Source organism: Lissotriton helveticus, chromosome 12 (assembly GCF_964261635.1).
Source record: "Lissotriton helveticus chromosome 12, aLisHel1.1, whole genome shotgun sequence".
Taxonomy (NCBI): Eukaryota; Metazoa; Chordata; class Amphibia; order Caudata; family Salamandridae; genus Lissotriton; species Lissotriton helveticus.
The window spans coordinates 628554089-628579207 of NC_136073.1; positions in this window are offsets into that span (position 1 = coordinate 628554089).

The window sequence follows — 25119 nt, forward strand, 5'->3', positions numbered from 1 at the left end:
TGAAGATCTTCCAACCCCAGGTGGACAAGAGGTTCCAGAACCACCCTGTTAAGGACCAAGTACCAGTGTCAGCATGAACTTCCGCTGCCAAGCGATGTAATTTCTGAATGGCTAAGTGTATAGTTGGAGCAGAATCAGTGATATACACACAGCAGGAGCTGCCGATCACGCGGCATTCTCCTCCTCGATCAGCTGGGATGACGTCAAGCATAATCCGATATTTAAGCGAGACGAGCCTCGTAGCCTGAAGCTCTACCGTCAGATTAGTCAAAATTCCAGCAGTGATTTGAACTACATTTTCCACCACTCTGGAGAGACGTCTAACATCTCTGCTAGTAAAAATAGGACCCAATATAGGAAAGAGACCCTTGGCTATATCCACAAACTGCTGTGAGGCAGTGTCAGTCTGATCAGTATCGATACTTCTTCTAGCTCGGGAGAGATCTGAATTTCGTTTAGTCAGCTGGTGATTCTTATGAAAATTAGAACGGGCTATATATACTGGAGGATAAAGGAAAGACAAGTAACACTGCCTCGCCCATCCTCGGGGAAGCCAAGTGTAAGCGTTTTCGCCGCATACGAAATACACATTAGGCGGAGTTATCAAGGGCGGAGGGCTATTGGTATGCAAAGTGTAGGTGTAGTTACATCTACTATCTCCTAAATTCACATGACCCTTTCCTCTAATACAAAATGAAGCAGTACTATTTAAAATAGGGACTGGCATTGCCTTGTCATCGGTAACATTACGGTCTTGGAAATACTGGAAATATTGCGTGGAGTTAAAGTGTTCAAAATCTAACATTTCTTCCTTCAACCAGGTAGCATTTTCATAAGTGGTATACACATTCATACAGGCATCTGGATCTGAAGATCCCTCTCTTTGGTTTCCCAATGCATCAAATCCCTGATGTTGCTCTATATACCTTAAAACAGCTTCATAATCTTTTTCGGTATATCTTTTGGGGTCGGCTACATAGTCTAAATACATAAGAGATAACAACTGAAACCAGGCCTCACAACTTGCTAAATGTGATAATGGCAGAGAAATGAATAAATCATGACGATGCATTACAGATGGCAATAGGCCACATACCCAACAGTTTGTCTTATTTGTGGTGCTATGAGCTTCATGTAACATTTCAATGAATGCATTTTTAACATACGTTTCTCAATGTCTTTCCTTATGGGGAGGCAAAGTATAAAAGAAATGTTCAGGCGGAGCTGTTGTAGTACCTAATACCTTGTGCATAGGATATTGAAATTCTAAATATACAAACACACTCATTAATATTATCATGATTACTTCAATAATTATTACAAAGGCTACCTTCACTCTGGTAGCCCAACCGGAAAACATGGGAATATTTTCAGAGGAAGGTCGGGGAGCAAGGGGTCGTTCGTCTTCAAGGGCAAATCGGGCAAAGGGGTACATCCTAACTAAAAGTCCAAACTAAACTTGGAAAAGGGTGCAAGCCAACTGCCAGAGGGTGTCTTCTCCCTCTGTCCGTCTAGAGCCTCACAGGCAGGCTCCTATTGTTCATCAAAAAGGGAACAACTTCACTTTAATTCCACCGTTGCAATTTAGGCCCTTAATGTAACACAGTCTTTCTTTCTGAACAGAGCAACGTGACAGTTCCAAGCTCTCAACGGGTTCAGTCCAGTGTCTTGCTCAGTACCTCAGTAAAGAGCTATCTCCAACCCTACAGCTCAAGTCTTTCCCTATTTCCTAAAATCCGAAACTGGGGTACCGCGTTGTTTTCGGGGCCGTAAATTGTATCGAAGATGGCCAGGTTGTTCCTGGTCATGAAACAACACAGCAGCAGGGACATTCGGTGCAACAAGGTTTTCGGAAGCCTCTGAGGAATCAGCCTTATCAAAAGATTCAGGGACTGGGGCTAATTTGTCTCCTTGCGGTATCAACAATCCTTCTTCTTGCCCAATTTCAAGGGCATGTGAGAAAGGCACAAAACTCAACCTCCGCTCTCCTTCTTGTGTTCCATCTCGGTTCTGCTGATCCAAAGGAAGCGGAAGGGGCAATTTCTTTACGTGGGAGACGTGAATCCAGTGCTTCTTCCCGTCCACTTTCACTGCTGTCCGTGTTGCCAAATGAATCTGGTAGGGACGGCTCCACCCTGGTTCCAAACTCGATTTCCGCTGATAATTTCGGACTAGGACCCACTGTCCTGGTTCCAAACGATGTCCGGGACCCTCCGGCAGCGGCTGCAGTACAGCTGACACCTGTTGATGAATGGAACGCAAATCTTTAGTTAAAGCGTACAGATAGTCTGTCATCATAGGATAATCAATCTCACGGAAGGACTTAGGTCTCGGGACACCCCACACATTAGCTGGTCGACCAAAAATGACCTCTTAAGGTGACAGCCCGGCTCGTGAATGGGGAGTCACTCTTAATGACATTAGCGCTAGGGGCAAAGCATCAGGCCAGCTCAAACCAGTGCTCTCTTGAATCTTTGCCATTTTTAACTTCAGTGTACCATTATATTTCTCAACCAGTCCTGCAGACTGCGGATGTCGTGCTGCATGAAATTTCTGTTTTATCTGTAAACCATTACAAATATGTTTGACAAGGTCTGCATTAAAGTGTACCCCGTTGTCTGTCCAAATGACTCGAGGCAAACCGAACCGGGGCAAGAATTCTTTAATTAGGGCTTTTGCAGTGGCCATAGCGGTGTTATCTCTGGTAGGATATGCTTCAACCCATTTACTAAAAGCACATACCACCACCAGTACATATTTAAGGTTATTCACCCTTTCGAGTTGAATATAATCCATTGTATTACTTCAAACGGTAAAGAAGGAGGCGCAAAATTCCCACTAAGGTCTGTTTCCCTCCCTCCGGGATTATACTGCAAACAGACCATGCAGTATTTAACCACATGGGCAGCTGTTTTTGAAATATTCGGATTATTCCACACAGGGTTTAATAATGCACAAATACCCTTTGCACCAATGTGAGCGGGACCATGGGCCATCATAACTTCTGCGCATACCAGTGCATTGGGCAAAAGCCATCGCTGTTTTTCAGTCAAATCAATCCAACAATTGTTTTTATCCAACTTTCCTATTTCCTGTTCCCATTTTAATATTTTATCAGAAGTAGCTTCTTTCTGTAGTTCTCTAACACTTTTAATAGTATTGTCAAACACTGTTGTCTCCGCCACCCACCTTGCTGATACATTGGGGAACATAGCAGATATTTTAGTTTGTGCTGTATCCTTTGCTACCTGATCAGCAAAGGCATTTCCCTCCTCTGTAGTATCAATGATTTTCTTGTGGGCGCTACACTTGATAATGGCCACCTCCTCTGGTAAGGTTAATGCATTCAACAGTCTTTCGATCAAAGGGCCATGTTGTATTCTCTGACCATGGGAGGTAAGAAATCCTTGTTCCCTCCACAGCCGCCCAAAACGATGGGCTACGCCGAAGGCGTATTGGCTGTCTGTACAAAATATTTACTCTTAAACCTTCGCTCAGTTCACACGCTCTTAATAATGCTATTAGTTCAGCTGCTTGCGCTGAGTGATGGGAAACTCGAGCGGTCTCCACTACAGTTCTGAGGGTAGTTATAGCATATGCAGCTGTTGTTGTGCCATCTGGTAACTTAAAACATGAGCCATCCGCATACAACTCCCCTTGGGGTTCAGATAAAGGGGTGTCGGTGAGGTCTTCTTGTCCCTTCGTTTCCTCTTCAGTCCGAAATATACAATCATGGGCATCGTCCTTTTGATCACTCGAAGGGAGGGGTAGCAACGTGGCTGGACTCAGAGTGGCACATCGTTTAATAGTAATATGGGGCGCAAATAGAGTTAATTCGTAACCAGTCAATCGTGCACTCGTAAGGTGCTGGGTTTTTGTTCGATTCAATAATATATCCACAGCATGCGGTACCATCACTGTGAGGTCAGTATTCAAAACAATCCCCTCTGACTGTCGAATGGCCATCGCCACAGCAGCAGTAGCCCTTAAACAGCTAGGAAGGGCTCTGGCAACATTATCCAATACTGCCGAAAAATATGCGCAAGGTCGTTGCTTTCCGCCAAAACCCTGTGTTAGCACTGAAAGTGAACAACCGTCCACCTCATGCACGTAAAGTACAAAAGGTTTCCGGTAGTCCGGAGTACCCAAGACAGGTGCAGAGCAAAGAGCAGATTTCAAAGAATCAAAAGCATCCTGACATTCATCCGTCCAGGGCAAGGGTTCATGCACATCTTTGGTAATCAGATGCAACAAGGGTTTAGCCAGAAGAGAAAAATTAGGAATCCATTGGCGACAGTAAGAGGTTATGCCAAGAAAAGCACGAACATCACGTTGAGTACAGTTATTCGTTCAGGAGTTAGTTTCCTCCCCGCTTTGGACAGTAAATGACCAAGGTAGGTCACTTCCTGTCGACAATATTGAAATTTGGATAAGGATACTTTATTACCGTTAGCCGCTAAATGGGCCAATAACCTGACAGTGGCCTCTTGGCAACCTTCTGCTGTGTCTGACGCCACCAGTATGTCATCCACATATTGGATGAGAACATTACCAGGGGGTAGGACTAATTCATCTAATACTGCTTTTAGTGCTTGGCTATAAATACTAGGACTCTCGGTATAGCCTTGAGAGGCGCGACAAAATCTAAAACTTCGGCCAGATAATGAGAATCCGAAAATATGACGGCTGTCAAGGTGGATTGGAATGCTAAAGAAAGCATTCTTCAAATCTATTACTGAGAAATACTGGGCAGTAGGGGGAATCATCGTAAGAATTGCAGTGATATCCGGAACCACATGATATTGGTTATTTTATTAACCTCTCTGAGGTCAATTACAAAACGATATGTATCTTTATAGTCAGGGTCACCATCCAGTGGGGCCTTTTTCAAAATCGGTAGGATGGGGCTATTACAAACATTAGCAGCTGTTTACTCTACCACTCCTTTCTTAATTAAGTCACGAATGATGTGCAATAAGGCCTGTTCGCCTTCTGGTGAAATTCGATATTGCGGGATACGTGGCAAATGTGCATTTGGTTTTAAAGTAATTGATACAGGGGGTATTTTTAACAATCCCACATCCGTGTCCCCCCTAGCCCAAAGGGTCTGGGGAATTTCGGAAAATTCAGGTGGGAGACATTCATTTTTGACAAAACATTGAGACGTGCATTTAATAGGAGGTTGCATGGTTAAATAAACACCGTCAGGAGAACAGTAAATGCGAGCATGCAATTTCTTTAATATATCCAATCCTAACAGATTCTCACCACAACTGGAAGTAAGCAAAAATGGGCAGTCCACAGTAATCGGGCCGATCGTAAGTGGCAGTGGCTTAGAAATGGGGCTTACTACTGGGATTCCTGAGAAACCCACTGATACGTTATTTTGCCCAGACAGAGCAGCCCCTGGGACCAGTGAATGAGCAACAGAACAATTCATTGCTCCATTATCCACCAAAAATTTCTCAGATGTCCCCATCAATTGCCCCTTTACATAGGCCCCTGTTGGTCAACTGATACTGATATGTGGCCCCTGCTCTGTCCGTGGCTGTCTCATGCGTAACCATTTCCCTCATGTCCCTCCTCCCTATAATCCTCATTGTAGTATTGTCTCCCTTGAGGATCATCAAAATAATTCCTTCCTGCCTCACCACCGGACATGTCCCACGTCTCATACTATTCCGATCACTACTACCTCGTCCTCTTCCTCTATTAAACGCTCCTCGTCCATATAATAATGGACACTGAGCTCGCCAATGTCCCTCTTGTCTACAATTGGAACACTGATTTATCCCTATATCCTGAGTCGGACCCATTCCTCCTCCCCGACCCATCATTGCCCTTCTTGGAAATTAACCTCTTCCCCCCCCTTCTGACATGTTGTCCCCTGCTCACCTGTTGCAGCAACACTCGGGTTTTTAACTCCTTATCCTTTTTATAAGACTTGTCCTTGCTCTCATTTTCTCGATGTTCATAATACTGGGCCATGCTGAGAATAACTGAAGGAGTCGAAGTGGTCCATGTACTTTCAGCAGCCTGTAATCGTGCCATTACTTCAGGCAACAAATTAGTGACAAATCTATTCACAAATAATCGTATGCCACCTTCCGTGGACAAGTCTTGTCCACTAAAATCAATAAATACTTTCTCAAACCGAGTGTAGAAATCAGATACACTTTCATCCTTTTTCTGTTTTCAAGCCGTTAATTTATCCCAAACCACCTTTCGTGGGGGAATAAGAGTTTGCATGTATGTTATGATTCGAGCGGGTATAGATAAAATCTCATCTTTAGGTTTATCGCCCGGCTTCCGATCTTTATCTCATACTTTAATCTGATCCCAGGTCCCCCCAAGTTCTGCCGCATAATTTGAGTCATGTACCTGTCTCCATATATCTACCGGGATCAGGAGGCCGAAAAATAGCTCAATATCAGCTAAAGTCATAATGGCCGAATTTGCGGCCTCGGTTAATTCTTTATAATAGGCTGTAGGATTTTTACGTAGGTCAGGAAGTTGAGCTTTTAATGTAAGAACCTCACTTCGCTTCCAAGGGGTATAAACCCACTACTCTTGAAAACGTGCCTCTACACGATTTCTGGTCAGTGTTCCACTTCCATCTCTTACTTCGGGAATCTCTGGATGGAAAAGAGGATGCACTTCTCTCATGGGATGTTGTGCTCCCCAGTCTGGACGTTTCCTATGCATTCGATCTCGGTATTGTATCAGGGTCTCAACATTCTGGAATACCTCTTCGACTTGCAATTCGAACTTAAAAGCTCGATCCCTGATATCACATAATATCTGAGGAGCCAGCCCTTCCTCAAAACATTGTCCCATAAGGAAATTAATCGGATTGCCATGTGTTCTGATGCCAATTGTTGTGTAACTGGTTCAAAATCTTTCGTAGTACTCCAAATATCTTCTAAAGTATAAATCGGATTCCGCATCCACTGGGATGCCTGAATCACAATGGCCCGTCTTTCTTCAGATCCTAAGGATGATCGAGTAAAAACTCGTTGGCCTTCCAAACCCCCTACGGGGCGTCGTGGCGTAACATCTGAAGAGGCAGTTGTCATTCCCATAGGGGAGACCCTGGTCCTACGGCTGGGGGTGTTAAAACTACCTGGGGCAAGGGAGAAACAGTAACCGGCCCAGGTAGCAAAGTAATCAAATCTGAGGTAGTTGGGCGAAGGGTAGAAGGAGAAAACAATGGAGCCGGAGGGGGCACGGCTACTGGTACGGTAGCGACTGAGGGCACCGCTGCGGGAGATGGAGCTCCAGCCATCCCCGTCTTAGCTATTGGGACAGCAGGATATAAACTTTGAGGGGCATATGGAGGTGGCGGACGGGCTTCTAATAATTCCTCTATATCATCTTCTGCCTCAGTCAGTGTCATATAACTCTTATCGGTCTGTAATCGAAATTGTCTATCCATTTGTTCAATATTTTTCTCTACCTTTTCTTTTTCATATGCAACTGCCTTTTGGGTAACAGTCTGTCCAGCTTTAATTTTTCCCAATTTTTCTTCTCTTATTTGCGGTCGTTTCGCCTCCTTTAACCACAGGTTCAGGGAGTGGAACATAGTCTGACGGCTTCTCTTCATAAACAATTTGTTCGGCAAATAATTCATTTTTCTTTCATCAAAAGACCCCATTAAAGGCCATTGTAGTTCTGAATTATCTTTAGTATACTTGTTCCATAATGTATTAAACAAAATAAGAGAAATACATTTTACATACATATCAAAACTGGTACTGCCTTCCGGAGGAGCGGGCTGTTTTTCTTCCAGCCGTCACCTCCGACGACAGCAGCATCCAAAACACAGTTTACTAAAACACGACATGTTTATAAATTCAATGACTCATACCATTTCAACCAGACTGACTCTCATGGACGCGTCCGTTCATCACACACCCTCTCACTCTTAAATCATACAATCCCACTGGCTAATCATACCTAAAGTGCATAAATCTCGATCGATAGAAACAATTCGGTCATGAATTCAAAATACAAAATGACATGTCTTCCAAATCGAACAGAGCCCGTCGACTCCTGTTCGGGGAATCGATCACGCCGGATTCCAGACCACCAAGATTCACAAAAGAGACAGTCCAAAGACTGCCCTGAGATCACCAGACAGGCGAACCATGAACCCTCTTACAGACCATCCTGTAGTCCTGTGCTGGTTGGGCCGGGCTGAGGTAACGGGTTTTTAGGAACCCGCTGGTGTCAGGGGATAACACCCGAAGACCTCTGAGTTCCCTTGTTCCGGACCACAGAAACACGTAGTCTTCTAGTCGCAGTCAAAGATCAAGTTTTATTGGTAGCTACCAAGTAACACGTGTCCCAGAAGTACACCACACAGAGAGTAGGTTCTTGGGAGACTGTTCGTTTTTACAGAACCAGCCGTCTCCTTATATATCAAATATATGGCTTCAAGCAAGAATTCTTGAGTTTATGGTATGGCAACACACATATTTCTACAACAATACAAAGAGCGAAGTCATGTAAGCAAGCCCATATTTTAGATGTCCAGTTTGCTGATAGATTACCCAGTTGGACCGGGAACTCCCATCAGATATCGATGAACCACCAATAAAGGAAGGTACAACCCAGCCATAAAAAGGGCCATAAACAAGATACGGGGACAGGTGCGTGTTTGAAGGAAACATGGGCTGTATGTAGTGAATGGTTCGTGGAATGTTATGCGTAGATGCTATCGTATTCGGCCACTGGGCGAGGAGCCGCCTAAACAGGTTTGGCCGAAGACAGTGGAGTCAGTTGGGACAGGTCAGGGGAAAGTCACGAAAGGTGGACGTGTCTATTTGGATCAAGCTCGACCTTTAATTGATTTATCATGAGGGCAAGATGCAAGATGGATGCCGTTCACAAAATGGAGTTTAAGGGATGGGACGGAAACTGTGATTTAGGGGTGTTGGCAACCCTCGATTGTAACGCAAATACATAGGAATGATGTCCTAATCATTATCGGTTCGTAGACACCAAAATCGTCTTGGTACGTTGAGATTTTGTGACACGGGTATTGGACCTCGATATCGGGAAAACCACAGGGTCCGGATTTTGGGAACCACAGACCCTCCTTTTGCCCTCATATAAGGCAATAACTCATGCTAATCTGAGTCTAAATCGGTATGAAGAAATTCGTGGAGATGTTGCTGGAGCATCATTCTGTTACTCAGTTCGTCCTGTGACACAGGCTTCCGTACACACGAGGTAGCACAGAGGCCACATAGTGCAGGAGCACACTGTATACACAAGCAAAACATGAACAGAAGTGCCAAGATCATCCCAATGAAAATCAAAGTTTTCCATCCCCAGGCAGTGATCAGTTCCCAGAATCACCCCAGCAGGGACCAATCCCCTTTCTCAATGTGAAGGGAACCAGATATTTCGTGTAGTTTGGAGATGGCCTGGTATACTGTTGGTGCGTTATCAGGGATGAAAATGCAGCAACTGGATTGGATGACTCTACACACACCACCACGATCGGCGAGTATAATGTCTAAGGCAATTCGGTTCTGAAGGGTCATAAGTCGATCCGACTGAAGCTCTGTTGTCAAATTGCCAAGTGCTCCGGCCGTTGTAGTCACGGCGGATTCAACTACCCTCGCTAACTGGCGAATATTCCTGCTGTTCACCATAGGCCCCCAAAATGGCAGAAAACCCTTTGCGAAGTCAGCGAATTCCTGACCCGCGGTGTCGTCTTTACTCACGACACCTCTAGCTGTCCTTGTCCGGTGGTAATCTGCTCGGGCCGTGTAGGTAGGAGGCAGCAGAAATGAAATAAAACATGTACCTGAGAAATCAGGGGGCAACCACGTGTAGGCTTGGTCGTGGCAAACGAAATACGTGCCTTTAGCTGCCAAGAGTATCGGGGAAGTTCGGGAAGCAAATACATATGTTTCCGTGCAAATGCTCTTTCCTAACTGTGCTGTGGGGTTCCTACCAATACCCTGTAAGCATAAGTGACCTCGGTGGGGAACTATCCAAACTGGGCGAGATTTCTGTGCTGCCTGGCTCTTGACCAGGTAAACCCCATGTTTGGTCACATTCCAACGGGAGTAGGGACTCAGTTCATCTTTGGGCATTGTCAGATAGGTGTCGATATCCCTACTCATGTTCCTTATCCCTGCAATTAGCGCCTTGTTACTGGAATCGCTCGCAGCGGAATGGGTCGGGTATGGCTCTAGGGCGAATAAGAACAGGGTCTGGAAAGCCCACAGAGAACCATAGTAGCTAAAGGGCAAAATGAAGTATGGGATCCCCTTATCGGTTGTGTGTGGCATAAGTCCGCATATCCAACAGTTTGACGTGTTCATTATGGACTGGTGTTGGTGTAGAAGCTGGATGAAAGAGTTGTTTACAAATTCGAGTCTTCGGGCAGACTCGTGTTCAGGTAAAGGGTGAAAGTAGTGTGGAGAAATAGTGGGAGGAGGTGGTGTCTGGGTGTCATTCGAAAAGGTAACTTTAAAAACGAATAGCATATAACTAGTAAAAAACACAAGTCTGCTACATAACATTAAAACACATAACATCAGGAATCTTCTTCTGGACAGTATCGTGCATAATTGTTTTTCAAAGTTCGTGAGTCTGACAGGTCTCTCTACCCTTGGAAACTTCATCCTCTAGTTGCTGCCCGCGGTGGTTGATTGATTCTCCCAGGGAGCGCGCTCTGCTCAGTCCGGGGTAACTCCCGTGGACCAATCAGAACCGTGGACCTAGAACTTCCCAGTTGCACTCCCCAGACTTCAACCGCGACCCTAGCAGCAGAACCGGATGGCGGTTCGAAAAATCAAAAATGAGCTAGTTCTCTTGGGACTAGAGAGCTGAAAATTCAAAAATAGTTCTTAAGGGGGAAAAGGAAATTACATTAGATCACACTTTTATTAGTTCTTTTGTTTAGACCGCAGGTCGTATCGTCGTTTCCCAGGTACGGTGTGATCTTCAAACAGCGTTTCAGGTTCAGTAGTGTCCAATTGCATAGATGGTGACACAAGTCCTTGCAAAATATGATCACTCTCCTTTTCGGTACTAGTTTCTTTCAAACGGGCATCGCTGAAAGGGATGAAGCGAGGTACGGATTCTGTCTCAGAGTCAGCAAGTCCTTTGTTGACCCACCGGTCGTATGGAAGGGGTAGAGGGACCCGTTTGCAGTGGGTCCCATGTACCCATTTTTTCTTGCCTTCAACCCGAACAGCAGATCTTGTTGAAAGTAGTACTAGGTGCGGTCCGGTCCACCTCGGTTGTCCGTTGTTGGTGCGCTGAAAATTCCGCAACAAAACCCACGAACCGGGTTCGATGAGGTGACCTGGATCGTCAGAGGCTGGTGGAGAAGAACTGTGAACCTGTTGGTGTAAAACACGCAATTTAGTTGTCAATTCGCACAAATAGTCAAGCAGTACGGGGTGCTCTATCTCGCTCAGTTTCTTGGGTCTTGGCACGCCCCAGACGTTGGCTGGGCGGCCAAACACGATTTCATGGGGGGCTAAGTCCTAACCTGGAGTGGACAGTCGTCCTGGTTGACAAAAGTGCTAGAGGCAAGGCATCAGGCCATTTAAGACCTGTACTGGCTTGGATTTTGGCTAGTTTGAGTTTTAGAGTGCCATTGTAGCACTCTACTAATCCAGCTGATTGGGGGTGATTTGCAGCGTGGAATTTTTGGTGTATGCCTAGACACTCACACACTCTCTTCATCACGCATCCTACGAATTCACTTCCGTTATCACTCCAGACAATTCTAGGCATACCGAATCTAGGGAAGAACTCTTTGACAAGGGCTTTGGCAGTCGATAAGGCGGTGTTGTCCTTAAGGGGGTACGCTTCCACCCACCTTGAAAAGGCGCAAACAACAACGAGAACGTATTTCAGGTTGTTGCACCTCTCCATGTGGATGAAATCTAGCTGCAAAACCTCGAACGGGTACGTTGGAGGCGCAAAATGACCAGCTGGAGTTGGCGTTCCCCTACCGGGATTGTACTTCAAACATACCATACACTTTCTGACCACGTTTTCTGCGTACTTTGGGATATTGCTATTCTGCCATACTGGGGCCAATAGTTTACATATTCCTCTCGAATTGATGTGTGCCATTCCGTGAGCCATCGTTACCACTGCAAGTACTTATGCATTAGGTAGTAACCATCGCTGGTGTTCCGATAGTTCGACCCAACAACCATTCGCATCCAATCTACCTGTGCTTTCTCTCCATTCATTCATCTCGTTCTCAGTGGCCTCGGCTTGTATTGATTTTACGCTTTCAATGGTGTCCTCACACATTCCTACATCAGCAATCCATCTAGCGGGACCCATGACATACATCCGACTCATTGTGTTCCTTGCAGTTCCTTTCGCAACCTCATCTGCAAATGCATTTCCGCGGCCAACATCATCCTGAATCTTTCTGTGTGCACTACATTTTATAATGGCGACTTGTAGGGGCAAGGTGAGTGACTCAAGGAGCTCATTGACTAGCTGGCCATGTTGTATCTTTGCACCATGGGACGTAAGGAACCCACGTTCACGCCATAATCTCCCAAAACTGTGAGCCACACCAAAGGCATATTGGCTGTCAGTGTACACATTCACTCGCTTTCCTTTCGCCAGCACACATGCTCTAGTAAGCGCTATCAACTCTGCAGCTTGTGCAGAACTGTGGGGAATGCGTGCAGTCTCTACAATGGTGTGTAACGTCGTTACGGCATATGCTGTAGTCGTATTACCATTCGGCAACTTGAAACATGAACCATCAACCCATAGAGTATCATTGCATTCGGGAAGGGGAGTGTCCTGTAAGTCTACTCTCCCTTTTGTCTCTTCCTCTGTCCTGAAACAGCAGTCATGCTTGTCAATCTTGTCTGTCTCTGTCGGGATGGGTAATAACGTAGCGGGATTGAGTGTATCACACCTCTTTATATGGATGTGACTTGCTAGCAGGGTAAGTTCGTAACTGGATAGTCGAGCGCTAGTAAGGTGTTGTGTCTTTGTCCTATTTAGTAAAATGTCTACTGCATGCGGAACCATAACGATCAGAGTGTTATTCATGACTAATCCAGCAGACTGTCGAATGCAGACAGCTGCTGCGGCTGTTGCTCTTAGACAACTTGGCAGTGCCTTAGCCACTGGATCCAGAGTTGCCGAAAAATACGCACATGGGCGCTGTTTGTCCCCAAAGAGTTGCATTAAGACTGATAATGCACAACCTTCTTTTTCGTGGACATACAATGTAAAAGGCTTACTGTAGTTGGGGTTTCCCAACACAGGAGCCGAACACAATGCATCGCGCAACTCGCGGAAACTCGTCTGACAATCTTCAGACCAAGGCATAGGTTTAGGCGTGTCTTTGCGGAGTAGTGACAGTAATGGTTTGGCTAGTAGTGAGAAATTCGGTATCCATTGTCTACAGTACGATGTAATGCCCAAAAAAGCTCGGACACCTCTCTGTGTCCTTGGGGCACTTAGTTCTGTGATTGCCTGTATTCTTTCTGGTGTCAGTCTCCTTCCCTCCTTCGATAAGATGTGACCTAGGTAGGTTACTTCTTGTCGACAAAATTGCAGTTTTGAAAGGGAGACTTTGTGCTTCATGTCACATAGGTGACGTAATAGCGACAACGTAGCTTCCTTGCAAATCTCTTCAGTGTCTGCAGCGATCAGTAGATCGTCTACGTACTGAATCAATGTTGACCCATCTGGCAGTACAATTGTGTCTAGTTGTGTTTTCAGAGCCTGACTGAATATTGATGGACTTTCGCAGTAGCCTTGAGGAGCGCATTTGAAGCGGAAGCTTCGTCCTCCTAAATTGAAGCCGAAAAGGTCTCTACTCTCTTCGGCGATCGGGATGCTGAAGAAAGCGTTCTTCAGGTCAATCACCGAGAACCAAGCTGCTGAAGCTGGAACCATTGTCAATAAAGCAGTAATGTCGGGGACGACTGGAAACTGCGGTATAACTACCTTATTTACTTCTCGGAGGTCAATCACAAACCTATACACAGGGGGCTGTGAAGGATCAGTACGTTTCAAGACCGGTAAAACTGGACTGTTACAAATGTTTCCTGTTGTTTCCTCGATAACATCTTTATCGATCAAATCATAAACGATCGTTAACAATGCCTGTTCGCAGTCGTTAGAAATTTTGTATTGGGGAATACGTGGCAATCTGACGTTTGCTTTCAAAGTTATGACATACGGTGCTATCTCTAAACGACCTACATCGTTGGAACCATTAGCCCATAGTATATCTGGAAGTGATGACAATTCGGTTGGGATACCTTCTTTTGACAAGTACATTGGAGAAATGACTTTTCTCCCTAAAGTAAGCTGTACTCCCGAGGGAGAACAGTACAAAGTCGCGTACAACCTCTTTAGCAAATCCAATCCTAACAAATTTTCACCGCAACCTGTTGTAAGAATGAGGGGTGCTTCTAATTCACAGGGGCCAACAAAAAGGGAAATAGGACTAGAGATCGGGTTTCTAACAGGGGCGCCAGAGAAGCCTACTGAGACATTCATTTCGCCAGACAAAGGTGCGCCAGGAAGTTTTGAGTGCATAATAGAACTTTTTGTAGCACCAGTATCCAGCAGAAATGGCTCTGACACTCCTGAGGTAATTACCTCGACATAAGGTCCATCCTGATCTACTGGAACTGAAACAACTCCCTCTCTTTGTCCGTGGCTGTCCTAGCGATCGTTACCCTCATTGTCGTGTTCGGTGTAATAGTCGTCAGCATAGTACTGAGCTGACTTGGACGATGAATTACCCTGTTGATCAAAGCTATTCATGGATTTCTGAGGTGGAAAAGAAGTTATATTCTGAGTGAAATTTCCACGGCCTCTACCTCTAGAGGCATGCTGAACACCTCTTCCCCTTACACCTTGTGCACCGTTTAAACGTCGTGCAAGAGCCGGACAATTACTCCTAAAATGACCCTCTTCTTTGCAATACGCACATTGATTCGGGCCATACGTAGGACGCTGATGGGAAAGCTCGTTTCCTCGCGCGTCTCTAGAGTACTGCTGATTCTGTTGATAATTAGGCTGGCTAGCCATACGAGGCTGATAGGCCTGTTGGAGAAGAACTTTAGTTTTCAAATCTTTCGTCTTTTTGTCTGCCTTGTCTAATTCGTCTTTACGCCTATTTTCATAGTACTGGGCTGTTGCTAGAATCTGCGCTGACGTAGAGACAGCCCAAGCACTTTCTGAGTCTTTTAGTTTAGCACACAATTCAGGAAGCAAATTGTGTACAAACTTGTCTACAAACAGTCTTTGGCCACCCTCGGTAGCCATATCCTGACCACTATGGTCAGTGAAGGTTTCCTCAAATCTCGTAAAGAAGTCAGACACATTCTCGTCTTTCTTCTGCTTGCACGCGGATAGCTTGTCCCAGTTTACACGTACTTCAGGCATAATTGTCTTCATGTATGCAATAATTCTACCAGGAAGTTCAGCTATCAACGGGTCAGGCTTGAAACCACCGACTTGTCTAGCATCTGTAGTCGCAATGTTTGCCCATGAGTCACCTAATTCTTGGTCATGATCCGTATGACGTATCTTACTCCATAAAGGATGTGGAACAATGTTCCCGAACAACATGTCTATATCCGCTAAATTCATTATACATGAGCTTGCAGTTTGGGACAACTCCTTATAATACCCAGTCGGGTTTTTACGGGGATCGGGTAGTGTCTGCTTGAGTGCTAGAACTTCTGATCTTTTCCAGGGGACATGTACCCATACACGCTGGAAATGAGGCAGAACCGGTGGAACGGCGTTTGCATCACCTTCCCTCCAAACCGGAGGAACCTCTCTCATAGGGTACTGTCTCGCTCTTTTCCTACTATACGTACCACTGTCAGAGGATGACCCAGAATTACCACCTGTACTTCGATGGGATAATAATATCTCTACTGCTCTTTCAACGTCGGGACCAACTATCATACCCTCCCCAAATTTAAATCGTAACCTACACAACTCCTGCAGGTTGCTCTTCTGACCATTATCTTCCAAATCCTCACACAGGAAAACACACATCTGCTCAAAGACGTATCTTTGCGTTGGTTCATCCCATTGACGGAAAACGTTCATGACAGACTCTACATCATATCTTGCTGTATCCATAGCCCAATTTCGTGCTAACTTATTCAATGCTTCGTAATTGTCTTCGTTCCGTGTTAGGGGTCGTTTTAGGCGACCGAAAAAGTGGTGAAGGAAAGTTAGTAACAATGCTGGCCATTTTATGCCAGACGGAAGGTGAAAGTGGAGGAATAGCTGGTAGTAGAACAGAGTCACGCAAAGCAGAAACAGAAATGTTCGTAGAACGAGTATCAGAGAGACTAGAAGGTGCGCTAGGCGAAATTTTAGAAGGGACGGTAGGAGAAATAGATGTGATCGGTGAGCCTTGAGGAGGCTGTGCCAAAGAAACAGGAGCCAGCTGAAGAGTAGCCGGTGAGTGCGGTAAAGGAGCCTGTATTACAGCTACCAAAGGTGCAACGAAAGGTTGCGGAGGTGCTGTGGCATTTTGTGCATAGGGTGGCGGAGAATTTAATAGGTGGGACATTAATGGATCCTTCTCGGATCCTTCCTTTTGACCTTGTCCCTTATTTGGCAACATCGGGTAACATTTGTCTATCGCTAGTTTCTTGCTCCTAAACATCTGTTCGCTCTCCTGCTCTTCCTCGTTATCTCTGTATGCAACGGCAGCTTGCACCATTGACATACCTCTTTTATTCTTTTTGGCTAATCTTATTTCTTTCTGTTTGGCTTCCTTGCGCCATAAGCGGAAAGAGTCAAACATCGCCGGCCGGGCTTTCTTCTTGAACAATTTGACCTCTAAGTTATCTAATATTTCTTGGTCGAAACTACCATATTGGGGCCATTTTAAAACACCATCCTTGCGGGTGTATTTTATCCATACTTCGTTATATGTTATAGGACCTACGCCGTGCTTTACATAGAGCTCATACGTTGGAGTTCCAATTGGAGGGACCGGACAGGAATCCTCCAATCGGGAGTCCTTACTACAACCTAGACAAAACAAGTTTCCAAGTCTGCTAAAACCAGGCATCTTCGCTCACTAGTCTAGCTTCAAACTTCAAAGGATTATCTGTTACGATATTTCTCGTGAATACACGAGTCCTTCGGCTTTGGGGCTTGCAAGTTCCAAATCAAGTCGTATCTCAAGGATACCAAAAACTAAGAACAAACTAAGGACTAGGAGACGCTCCACTTATACTTAACTGAAGTATTTGAAGATCAATGACGTCGCTAGAAGACTCGTCTATCGTTTCGCTCTACCAAGGATCACTGGGTCCAAAACAAGGCGATAGTCAGGGCAGCAGTCCTTCGTAGCCGTCGGGACGCTGGGAACCTCGCAGCAAAGACCTTCGGAACCACGTCGACATACAGGGGTCGCTGAAGTGGCTGGCCGTCCTCCGGAATTTTCACACGAAGCTCCTCACGAACATCTGGCTTGGACCGTCACCGCTTGATATCGCCCCGAGTTGGGCGCCAACTGAGGTAACGGGTTTTTAGGAACCCGCTGGTGTCAGGGGATAACACCCGAAGACCTCTGAGTTCCCTTGTTCCGGACCACAGAAACACGTAGTCTTCTAGTCGCAGTCAAAGATCAAGTTTTATTGGTAGCTACCAAGTAACACGTGTCCCAGAAGTACACCACACAGAGAGTAGGTTCTTGGGAGACTGTTCGTTTTTACAGAACCAGCCGTCTCCTTATATATCAAATATATGGCTTCAAGCAAGAATTCTTGAGTTTATGGTATGGCAACACACATATTTCTACAACAATACAAAGAGCGAAGTCATGTAAGTAAGCCCATATTTTAGATGTCCAGTTTGCTGATAGATTACCCAGTTGGACCGGGAACTCCCATCAGATATCGATGAACCACCAAAAAAGGAAGGTACAACCCAGCCATAAAAAGGGCCATAAACAAGATACGGGGACAGGTGCGTGTTTGAAGGAAACATGGGCTGTATGTAGTGAATGGTTCGTGGAATGTTATGCGTAGATGCTATCGTATTCGGCCACTGGGCGAGGAGCCGCCTAAACAGGTTTGGCCGAAGACAGTGGAGTCAGTTGGGACAGGTCAGGGGAAAGTCACGAAAGGAGGACGTGTCTATTTGGATCAAGCTCGACCTTTAATTGACTTATCATGAGGGCAAGATGCAAGATGGATGCCGTTCACAAAATGGAGTTTAAGGGATGGGACGGAAACTGTGATTTAGGGGTGTTGGCAACCCTCGATTGTAACGCAAATACATAGGAATGATGTCCTAATCATTATCGGTTCGTAGACACCAAAATCGTCTTGGTACGTTGAGATTTTGTGACACGGGTATTGGACCTCGATATCGGGAAAACCACAGGGTCCGGATTTTGGGAACCACAGGGCAGCTGGGCGCGTAGCTCCAGAACCCAAGCTTACCCAGTTGCTCCTAGGGCTTTTCCGAAGAGGATCCGGCCGAGTGAGCACCCCTCGTGCAACACTAAGGCGTCCGATGTTGGCTCAAATAGTCACCAAACAAGTCTGTGGGGCATCCGCCCGTGCAGTCACTCCACTGCCTCGTCAGACCCCCAGATTCCCTGTGGTTCACTAACCACCAAATTCCTTATACAGTTAACTGTTTCTTTAAGCCGCTTCTCTAAAGCGCTTATTCCAAAGTCATCAAAGGACTAACAATACAATTCACTCACCTAGTGCACTCAGGTCTGATTGCGTGTTCTCCACTGCCAGCTCCTTTATAGACCAACATGGTCAGCTGTTCCGGGTCAAGCCCGAAGGACTCCGGCGAAGGGTTATTTAGCAGCTGGGAAGGTCACTGGGCTCGAGAGTGGAATTTCCTTTTTTACCACAAACTGGTTCCTCAATTAGGATCCTTTTTCAATCCACCCACTCGACCAGAACCCCTCCCCGTCCCTCTTCTCCTGTTTACAGGAGGGGACAACCCTATCGCGGAGTCCCGGCGGAGTCGCCAACTGAAGTACTAAAAATTATATACCATAGAGCTATACTTACCAATAGCCCATATACCTTATTTATCAAGAATAAGTCAGTCGGCAAAGGAGAAGGTTCAATCGTTTATTTTGCAAAGCGTCCTATATAGGGGAGCCTCACTCTCGCCACAACCCTCAAAGGTGCGCAGAGGAGACTGCTGGATTACATTCAAAACAGTGCATATATACTTTCAGCATATCTCATGAAAACCCGTACATGGAAAAGTACCACTTCTCGTGAAACCAACAGGAAAACCCATATAAGGCACAATTGATTGATTTGAAACTCAGCTCAAACTATTTCGGGGGTAGGTCAGTAAAGGTGCCTCCATTTCGTTCTCAAGCACAGGAGTAGAGGCACGGTGCCTGCAAGAATGTGTTTATCCCACAAGTAAGGTAGATGCGACCTTGAGTATCCTAAGTTAGAATCAATGGTCCATTCATAGCCCAGGCCGACCTTTCAGGCTCTCTACACAGTAGCAGGTCACGTGTTTTCCTAGCAAGAGCAAGAGACACAGAGAAATGAAACCAACATGGCGTTTGTTCAGTCGAGGCCCGATTCTTAATGTATGCATGGTTTGAATATATTCACAAAAAAGGGGGGATTTTCCTAAGGCTGTACGCTAATATATTTGATACATTAGGCCAACATTATACAATATCGATTTACATTTCTTCACATATGACAACTACTCCTTATGCAGGGGTGTTGACTCCATAGCCCCCTTGACATTTTTTATTTCTATTTTTATTTTAGTACCAAACGGGGATAGAGAATTGCCATTTTTTCAGTTGCTTATCACTTTCTCTTAGTGTACCATTCATATTAGAATGAACATTGAGATGGCACACATTACTGTGAGAATATTTTGAATGCTAAATGAGACATTCTCCAACCTCCATTTGTTTCTTTCTCCACATCTACAGGTACCTATTGACCACTACTTAACTAGGTGAGCCAATTTGTACTCACCAAGTCTGTGACAACTCGCAGTCTTCACACCTTTTTAGGCCCTGAAGATGGCCCGACCCGTCAGGGCAATTTTATGGGACTGAAACATGTCGACCTTTCACATTGACAATCCAGTGCGTTAGACTAATAACTCGTCTTCCCACGTACAACACTGTTTTTACCTGCCTCCATTCCAAACTGAATAAAGGTAGAGTTTAGGTAATACGAGGCCTTCCTGTTTAACTCACCTCACTTGAGCACTTTCACATTTTCATCACTGATCCTACTGTAATAACCAGTGGTTTCTCCTCCTGTTGGAGGATATCATACGAGAAAAAGAAACCCACTGATGATGCTGTCACGTTTTTAAGAAGGCGGAAAACCAAGATATACCGCCTCACGGCTTCTGTACATGAATGAGGGTTTTTATCGAAAGACGGCAAGTACATTGAACCCTGGTTACTCAGGTCCAGTGATCCATTCCCCGTTGAATCTTTGTAACAGCTTTACCCACCATAAGAATTTTGGTCCAAACCCAGCTTGGTGAGGACTTCCTGCATGGAGTCCCAGCTTACTGTATCAAATGCCTTTTCTGTGTCCAAGGCTATCAATGTCACATTTGCCACAGAACGCTGCACAGAGTGCAAAGTATGCGGAAGTCTACGGAGGGTCATAATGGTGCTTCTTGAGATAAATCCACATTGATCCTCGTGTACCAGAGAGCCAATCACTCCTGTTAGTCTGTTCGCCAGGACCTTAGCTAACACTTTCACATTTGTGTTCATTATAGACAGTGGATGATATGATCATAGCTGTATAGGATCTTGATATGGTTTAGGAGTCATTACTATGGCTGGTTCACGCATGGACTACTGGGGTTCCCCCCTATCTTTTGTCTCTTCAGGAGTTTGTCTGTCAGCTTTCCCATATAGACATAGTAGAATTTGAATGGTAAACCGTCTTAGCCTGATGTTTCACACACAGGCATTTTCTCGGTTAGCTAAATATTACTCTGTAACCTTGGGGAGCTGCAGTGTGTGCTATTTGTTTTATCTCTTTTTCAATTTCTATGATGAGAGCTAAGTTAATATTCTTCAATTAACAAACTCTTTAACTTAGTTTTGCTTTCAGACTTAGAAAAAGCACCATACATGTATGAACAAATGCGCTGACAATTAATATCTAATTATTGAGCTCATGTGAGTAAAAACGCATGGTGAAAAGAATGAACCGAATGAAAATTACCTAGCATGTGCCTGATGCTTGAAGGATTTAACACCATTATTAGGCTAATGCCCCTAAGCTTCACTGAGCAAACAAACATCTATGTCAGTACATAAAAGAAAACAAGTTTAACTAATGATAAAAAGACAAGGCTCTATGGGATTTAATTTCGGGTTACAAGTTTGCAATTGGGCATACCAGTGAAGGTCAGCATATTGCGGTCTCAACACATATTTTCACTTTCTTGTTTTGACTTTATTTCATACTCCAGTTACATTTCAAGTGGTAAACACATATTTTGCATTTGATTGTTGCTTCTGTTTCATTACATTTGTTCTTTTACATTTAATAGGAACCTGTTAAGAGAGGTGCATGCGTCCTGGCTCAACTATGGGCAGTCATTCGGATCCATGGGGGAAGCCAGCTCCAGAAATTCGCCTCGAGCCAGACTGGAACCTGCACGTTCCTGTCTATCCTGACCTAGAGGATGGCAGATCCAAAAATCAGGGCTGAGTGGGTTATCAAAGAACAAAGTTTAACTGCTAATATTTGGCTTGAATACATATCACTTTGTGCATTCTGAGTATTTAATAATAATCAGTCTAGTTCTTGGCCCCACCTAGTCAATGTTCATAAAGTATAATTACATTATTGGGAGGAGTAACTATGATACCTATCCGGGACACCCTGTCTAGCCATATGTTGGTGACAGGAACCACAAGGAACATGTCAGTGGAAGGACCTCATACAGTATGACAATGTAGTAAACTATTGGTAAATGATTCAAGTTCCCGCAACTGCATTATGCCTAATATGTTATTATCATTTACTGAAGTATGAGAAAGACATGCATAAGTCGGTACTATTAGATGGTGAACAGAGGGTATGGATGTGTCTGAATGCTGACTATTTCTACCATTATACAGCACTAACTCATACAGCCATGTGCTGTTCTCTTTGGACCTCTCTAAGGGTCAAATGTATCAATATTAGGAATAGCAATTACCGATTGTCTGTGATTTGAAATTAGGAAATCATTATTCCTAATGAATGAAACTCATTAAGTTATATTTAGTGATTCCTAGTGGGTCGAAAATCAACCTGCCTGATGAATATTAATGAGGTAGGTGGCAATTTAGGCAGCAACATCAACACAGTGATGGGGAACTGCTGAGGTCAGCAGACCACCATGTCTGTGATTGCTTTTAAATAAAGCAGTCTTTTTTTTATTTAAATGCAACCCCTTTTCCTTAACAGAAAACAGGATGCATTTAAAAAGAAACTTTTTTTTTAAAACTTTTGTTTGTTTAAGACGTCGCAGTGGTCATGTGGACCACTGCCTTCCCAAACACATTTTTTTTTTACGTTTACAAATGGAAAGGGAACCCCAGGGGATCCCTTCCCATTTAAGAATGCGTTAGCACTACACTTTGGTAGTCGGTAAATTATTATTGTTTTGCAAAGTGAATTTGATTGAAAAACATGAATATATCCATTTTGATTAGGTATTTGAAAGGGACGCCTCTTCCAAATACTGCATCAATATTTGGTCGCAAACCGAAAATGCGATTTGGTAACGTGCTACCGAATCGCCCTATGGGTTTAATACATACCAAAATGCTTTTTGCGATTGCAAATGGGTCGATTCTGCGGGAAAAAAAAGTTTGATACATGTGGCCCTAAATTCTCTGTCTTAATCTCCTTTAATTAAATCTTACAATTCCCTTTTACAACCCTGCCCGCAGGTGCACCACCCTCCCCAGTCCTCTTGGTTGCATCTTCGCCTCAGGCTTATTCTACTCCTTCTACACAGATAACATATATATATATATATATATATATATATATATATATATATATATATATACATACATACATATATATATATATACATACATACATACATACATACATATATATATATATATATATATATATATATATATATATATATATATATATATATATATATATATATATATATATATATATATATATATATATATATATATATATAATCTCCTTGCCATTCTCACAGCCCCAACTCCAAATGCAAAACTTCGATGGTCTCAAAGCCGTAAGGCACTTGATGACCCTCTGGACCCTCCGCATCCTCAGGCTAAACTTATGTCAAGAGAGAAATTATTAATTCATACACACTAACCTCATCAGATGCCAAGGGTGGGAACTAGAGGCTCGGGCCTAAGGGGCAAGCCTGCCTCCACTCTACTATGAATCCACAAAAGAAGACTGCCCCTAGATTGTGTTCCTAAAGGTATCTACAGAGTTAGGGGGAGATGCGTTACCAATGGGGGCATCTCACAAAAAGTTATGGACTGGCCTCACACACCGCCCGGTGTCATGCTTCATCATCGGCTGTCCTCGCCCTCTAAAAACTTGGTTTGATAGAGCGTGGGCATACACTTGGAGACAGGGATGCACTTCTAAATCTAAGTGATGGCCGTGGGGGAGTGAAAAAGTGTACTAAAAACCATTACACTTGTCCATAGCCTAAGTTTATTCAGGGATCAAAGGTATGGTAGTTAAAAGAAGTGGTCGGTGATATGGGACATTAATCTCCTTTCACCGTGTTATAAAGGGTCGACATGTTTCTGCTAAAGTGTCCCCGAAGGGGACGCAGCATTCTTCAGGACAAAAGGGGGAGGTTATTACCTAGAGGTCCGCTTCCCGGCACTTAGTGTCAGGAAAATGGACCTGCTACTAATATGTGAAGGGGCTGTGAATTACAAGTACCCCTCTTGGTGTAGTAACCTAATGAGTGACTCTGTAGAAAAAGGAAACAAAAAAGAAAAGAAGCATACACACCAAAGTGTGAGTATGAATACAACAAGAACACTGTACCATCCATGCAGCGTCATACCTATTGCGCACGTGGTTCGGTCTATATGAGACACGTGACATGTACACGTGTATCCTTGCAAACCAAAGAAAAATACTGTTTTTCTTTACCTTACCCTATAATCTAGCCTACTTGCTCCATGGGAGGGCAGAGGTGGAAGGACCTACCGAGACTTTCTGAAAACAAGAAATAAAAACACAATCATGTGTGGTAAAGATTCCAACATCCTGATTTAAAACCTGTTGGTTTGTTAAAAAGGACTCACAAAGTAGAACTACAAATATTGTGGCCTCCCAGCAGAGTGAAGCACCCAAACACACATATGGCACATACAGCATCATGCATTCTCTTACTGTCTATCTGCAGTGCTTCCAGCAGCTTTCCCTTAGGCGTCCTCTCGGTCTCCCCGTCGATGGAAACTGATGGGAAGGCTGGGGTTATATATACTAAGCTCAATTGGTTCATTGGTTCAGGTAATGAGCGGTAATTGGAGAGCACAGGTGTGTTTCCTGTGTCCTCCTAGAAGGTGCCTGGGCACCTGGGGGAGGGCGTATCCTGATGCCTGCGTTTTCATTTGTCTGTGTGCAAAAGAGGGGTAAAGGCTCTGTTGCGCGCATGTGCGGTCTGTTTTATGCTCGGCCGAAACTTCTCCGTCTTTTAAAAGAGTTTAGAAGTATGGGAAAGACACTGACCTTATCTGCTGGTGTGGGCCAAAGTACATTCAGTACAGGTATTGTGCTCGCAATCGCTCAGAAATATATGAGACATCAGCTTGCGAGCGAGCGAGAAGTGTGGTAGCTTTGTGCATGCGCGCTGATGTGTGCGGGGATCGGTAGCCTGACAGGATGTTAGCGCAGGCGCACTGTGTGAAAACTGGCAGACTTGGCCTTTCACACTGTAAAACTGAGCGAGGAAGCGCTCTGATTCAACAAATTAATTTTCATTTTTTCAGATGGAGAAAAAATCCTCTAGATATTAGTGATGTTATGACAAAGTAGCATATATGTTTAAGCATCCAAGTTATTAGCTAGGTTTGACGGATTATAATTAGGGCTC